Source organism: Lipotes vexillifer, unplaced genomic scaffold (genome assembly GCF_000442215.2).
Source record: "Lipotes vexillifer unplaced genomic scaffold, Lipotes_vexillifer_v1.1 scaffold150, whole genome shotgun sequence".
NCBI classification, from domain to species: domain Eukaryota; kingdom Metazoa; phylum Chordata; class Mammalia; order Artiodactyla; family Lipotidae; genus Lipotes; species Lipotes vexillifer.
In genome coordinates this window covers 2412356-2418473 of record NW_006792921.1, presented here as the reverse complement: position 1 = coordinate 2418473, position 6118 = coordinate 2412356, and positions in this window count along the sequence as shown.

The window sequence follows — 6118 nt, the reverse complement described above, 5'->3', positions numbered from 1 at the left end:
TCCTTCTGCTTCTTTGAAAGCAGCTCCATGTCACCTCCTCCAGAAAGTCCCTTTGGACTTCATCTCCTCGTCCTACCTGTATTTGGGGCTGCTTCTCTCTGCCCCCATTGAAGCCTGGGTTTATTTCTTTCATGGCCCTTGTCCCATTTCATCACCCTTCTCCACATGACGGTCTCCTCAGAGCCTGGCACAGTGATTCAACGATGCATGATAGGATCACCCAGAAAGTCTGATTTAATTCGTCAGTGGAGGGCTAGGGTTGAGAACCTCACCTCTGGCCTCATTAAGGTTTGCTGACCAACTAACTGAATGCATGGATGCATGAATGAATGAATGAATGAACACACTGAGGCACAGAGCCTGAGATTCTGACCTGCTTCCACCAACCCTGGAGACTATGACTCGCTCTGCCCTAAAATAATTAGAATTTGTCTAAGGAGGCTCCTTGGTCACGCACTAGGTTGGGGGCTGCGAATTCAGATCCTGAAAGTTTACAGACTCCTCGTTTGACTTCAAGAACAAGAATGGACTGCGACTTGCTCCAGTACACAAAATGGGAAAGATGATTCCTCCCACATAAAGGAACCTCTCCGTGGAGCTGATGGCAGATGCTGTGAAATTACCAATTCTGACTCAACAGATACCCCTTTCCTCCTCGACCAGCTGGGATGAGAGCTCATCTCAAGTTCTCTGCCAGCTAAGAATCCCAGAACCGTTGGTGGTTGGAAGGGGTAACAGCACTGCCCAGTGACCACTGGAAACACCCCCGTGTCCTGGAGGGCACGTCATCCTGACTCGGGCTACACCTCTGGCAGAAGAGGCCTGACAGCCCATCCCTGAGGTCACAGCGGAGCAAACCCCCAACATCACGGCCAAGTCCGAGAGGCCAGTTCATGGAACAAAAACAACCTCTGGCTGCTATTGCTGAGACCCACAGGCATGGAGAGATACCCCTTGCTAAACCTGCACCCTTTTGTCCTCATTCTGAGGAGAAAAAAGCCAAAAGTTCTGGAGATTTTAGCTCACAGAGCCCAATCTCACAAGCTAGAATATCATTGGAGATCTCTTGCATTTGAAAAATCGCAGATGCATGCTCTGCCTTCCAGCACCAGGCAGGAGAAATGAGACAAACAAGCTTTGAAAATAAATCTGACTCTCCCGTGGCTCCTGAGAGCCGACAAGTGTTGTCCATCTGCCGCAAGCACTCACACTGTGAATTCATTGATTTGATGATACTCTAGCATAACTGATTGAGGAGACTGGCTTCTTGACTTGCCTCCATGTTTGCTGTCTGATATCTTCCCAACACCGCTCTCTCCACTTTATTTGTGACGGGGGAGGAGAAACCAAAGATTTTTCTGGCACTTTCTAATGGGATGACACCTACTCTACTGGCTGTCCTGAGGCAGCATGCTTTTTGAATTCTTGAATGGCAGGAACTGTTAGCTGAGTGTTCCTTTCTACTGACAGATCTTACTCATCTTCCCAATACTGTATGCATCCTCTCTACCCTGGCTGTCCATTTGTATTTATAGGTAACGAAAAATAGCTAGAGGTCTATTGCTACACCTGAAGTCTCTCCCTAGTAAGAGGGACATAGCAGCAACCACGGGCTGACACAGAACAGTGATAACGGCAGAATTGTCACAGGAGCTGTTAGCCTGGCGAATAATACTGATCTTTCCATTCTCAGCAACCAGACCCATCCACCTCTCTGCAACTGTGACATTCAGATGTCACCACCATTTCATTAAATGGAATCAAAACAGCTGTGAGGATTGCTGTTTTCTTTTCTAGCACAAAGTCATCATAACTTACTTTACAAAGCAGCTAGCAGCCAGCAAGTGCAGCTGAAATGGAAAAGCTGACTGCAAAAGGAGGAACTTGAAAGGGGGATGACCCAGGGGCAGGTGGAATCTGGAGCTAGCTAGGACCCCCGCCGTGGCTCACTGTAAATGACCCAGGAGCCCTGGCCATGTGGTTATTTGCGAAGATATAACCACAGGACAAGTTGAGTTTGGCATCTAGTAAACAGATACCAATATACTAAGGTTCAGCTCAGCCTTCGATAGATCACTATCCGGCCACTGCTAGAGGCAGAAGCTCAGACAATATAGCACTTCTAGTGCCCTTCTCCGCCCTGCCACACTCAGCCTCAGCCCTGATGCAGTGTAAAGCTCCTCAAGACATGGTTGTTCAGTCTTAGGAGGCATGCCAGCTTCTTCAGCTGGAGAGCGTGGCCAAGACAGTGTGGCTAAGTGGTTAAGTCACTGACTTTCTAGTGAAATGGGCTGGGCTGCATTCTGCCCTGTGTTGCTTCGTAGCTGTGTCACGGGGAAAACCACTTAATCTCCGTATCTCAGTTTACTCATCTGTAAAATGAGCTTCATGGGGAGAGCAGATCTTGTCAGCGCCTTGCCCTTACCTTCAACCTGACTGCTTTCAACTGCGTTTCTTGCCCTAAAGCTTTTTCTGGTGGTCAGAGCCCACTCTCTGCTCACCTGGCAGGCTGGATGCACCAGAGAATTAATGCTCCCTAGGAGCAGCTCTCGACCAGTGAGAATGGGAGTTGGTGTATAAATTGATGATGGTATATAAATACCTCAACTCCCTTGCCCCTTGAGTAGGACAACCCTAAGACACAGGTTCTCTAATGACACCCAGATTGCTACAGTGGATCAATCTGCAGTCGACCTCAGCGGCCACTTGCTTAATAGCAAACCCTTTGCTAGCTGCCTCCTTTCTTTGCCTCACTTTCCCACTCACCTTCTGGGGTTTCCTGAAATCATCTCCCAGATACTTTCAGAGGGCACCTTTTTTCTCACTGGTCTTGTGGAAGGATGGGGGCTGCCTTTTTCTCATTGGTCTCTCCAATGAGAGAATGTCTGTTTCTACTTGCCCCCGCCCCCCCCCATAGATGTGCTTTTTTTTAAGCTCACGGTCAGGGAGACCCTGCAAATCTACACATGAGATTTTCTGGTTCCCAGATATATTTGGTCTCACTTCACAGCCATCCTCAAAATCCAGCAGTGAGCCTTCCCAAAGTACTATGTTTCTGCATGCATGTTGTTTGATACTAGAAATATCCTAGCATTATCATTTGAAAACTCCATTATTAGGGCAGTGAATTAAGTTGCACATTGCTATTTCCTTTCTGAAACTGGTACACTCAACCCCACAGCTTCTAAAATGTGGTAGATCAATACTACATTCCGACCAAGTGAACCATTTGCTGTCTCCAAGGACAACACAGCAAATTTTAAAAATCACAAAATCCATTTTATTCTTGACTTCCAGTATATAATTGGGAATATTTCAGGGAAAAAAAAAAATCCATGAATCAGTTTTGCTCTTTTAACCTTGTAGGATCTTGTAAGAATTTAGGCATTCAAAAAATGAGCAACTATATACCAACTATAAGTGCAACTATATACCAACTATAAGTGCAACTATATAGCACTTATTCATGGGAAGGTTGAAGTCTACAGCTTGTTAACACTTTAGTTGGAGAAAAGGTGTTAATGAAAGTAGTATTTGCATTTATTTCTCATCAAGGCTAAATGAAACTGGGTAGCAGAGTAAGATCAAGTTCATCTTCTGGGGGAAAAAACAATTCAAAGCACACACTTTCTTAACAGAGAGACAGTCACATAAGAATAACAGCTGAGGGCTTCCCTGGTGGCGCAGTGGTTGAGAATCTGACTGCTAATTCAGGGGACATGGGTTCGAGCCCTGGTCTGGGAGGATCCCACATGCCGCGGAGCAACTAGGCCCGTGAGCCACAACTACTGAGCCTGCGCGTCTGGAGCCTGTGCTGCGCAACAAGAGAGGCCGCGATAGTGAGAGGCCCGTGCACCGTGATGAGGAGTGGCCCCCGCTCGCCGCAACTAGAGAAAGCCCTCGCACAGAAACGAAGACCCAACACAGCAAATAAATAAATAAATAAATAAACTCCTATCGCCAACATCTAAAAAAAAAAAAAAAGAATAACAGCTGATATTATTATTAATCCTTATTATTTTAACTTCAGTCTTTGGGTCAGGGCACCTATGCAAAAGAGTTTTTGTGGGCCTGGGCATCTGGGAGCCATGTACAGCTACACAATGCGGTCGTGGCACTTTGCGCAGGCTGCCATTCTCTGATGGCAGGACCAGTGTCAACTCCCTCTGGAGAGTTGATGCCTCTCTGAGGGTCCATGAGAAGTCTGGCAATTCGGATGTGTGTCTCAGGGTAACATTTATTCCAATTCTTCCCCCTTTTAATCAGCTCAAAGTCAGACCCGTTTCAGTGCTGACGGGCCAGCACCATCCGTAGGGTGCACTCATGATCTCTTTTCCGCTTATTTAAGGGACTTAGGAATGCCTGGTAGACAGTCTCTTACTGGAACCAATGAGACCCATATAAAGCTTAACGGATGTTGACAAACCTGTTCTTGGCTTTCATAAAATTTCTTCCTCTGGTGTTCTGGACAGCCCCATAACTTGTCCATGGAGAGGGCTGCTTCAGAAAATTGCACTTTTTATGGTGGCAATTCAGTCTCGCATCTGAGTCCTTGATGGTAAAAGGTATTTAAATTTAAAAGCGTATTTTGATATAAAGTCTATGGAAACCCACTCCCTCCCAGTTATTTGGATACTCTCGCCAAACAGAGACCTTGGGGCTGGCTGCTTCATGCCTATTTCGTTTTCCCATTCAATCCATTTTCACTGAAAAGGAGACATAAGCAGGGAAGCCAATATAGTTTTATTGGATCCAATGCACTGCCACTAAAACAAATATATGTACACTCAGGCCAATGCACTTTTATTAAAACAAACAGAATTTAATTCAAACCAGCATTCAATACATTTTCTCAAAGCAATGAAATTAAGCTCTACAGTGTACTTCTGCTCAATACGTTTTCCCAATCAAATCCATTTGAACAAAGTGAAATATATTTATCACAGATAACACAGTTTTATTAAAAACAAACTCACTGAAACTGAGTTTCCCTTTGAACTGATAGATAAAAATTCTAACCAATTGTACAATTAGATCACGGAACAGATGTATTTTTACTTTAGCAAAAAGCATTTCTATTCAAGTCCACTTTAAAACACGCTAATGGATAATAAAAGTTGCTCCAACAATGTCTTTAACGGAGTATTTTCTCAAAAGTATGTCCTTTGGGGTTGAAGTCCAATCTAGAAAATAAAAAACACTTAGGGAAAAAGAACAGTGCTGGGAATATGCTTACAATAAATTCAGACTGGTAATGATTAAATACTTAAGTCTACCCATGTGTACTTAGCGGGAAGTTTTTGGACATGTGTGAACACACAGACATGCTTGGGGACATTCTGTAGCTGTGCTATTATACCCCATTACCCAGAAAAAATCTTCCTTATCAGTGTTCAAACACATAAATTCTCATCTGTCTGAGGTCCACTAGGGATTATCACGCTTAGGGCTAACCTGATGGAATGGGGAGTCGGGTATTCGTATGGCTCTTTGGTGGGGATTTCAATATTGGTGCTTAGATCACAAAACACCTTCGAGTCTTCTGAAAAACCGTGCAGAGGGAGAGCTGCTTCCAAGTGCCACGCACCTTTTGCAGAGTAACAAACTCACTTACTACATACAAGTAAGAGTATCCAAATGCATTCCACCTCTACCCAGGGCCACCATGCTCCTGCCATGTGCAAACTCTCAGGTAGAGGAGCACATCTGGAGAAATTAGAATCCTCCCCATCAGGGGACATTAGGGCTCTAATCCGTGGCCAGCGTGAACTCCACCCTGTCTGCCTCTGCAGTGAGCCCCACCCTCTGTCTTCTCGGCCTCTATCCTACCCAGAGGCTGCAGGTCGTAGTGATCGAACAGAATTCTACTCCCTTCATGAAGCAGCCCAGAAAATACTCTCTAAATCAAGACCGTGGGTTCCCTTCACTGTTTCCTCTTCCTGCCTAGAAAAGTGCAAAAACTACAGATTGTGCTCACAGGTCATTGGGCAAATAATTCATTGACCTCTAGAGCACTCTGGCCTTGAATGAACTAGACCCACCATCCCTGAAACACATCTAGTCACAGAGGACCCCTTGAGAACAGTTAGCCCCAGACGTTCACGACAGAATTGTTTAT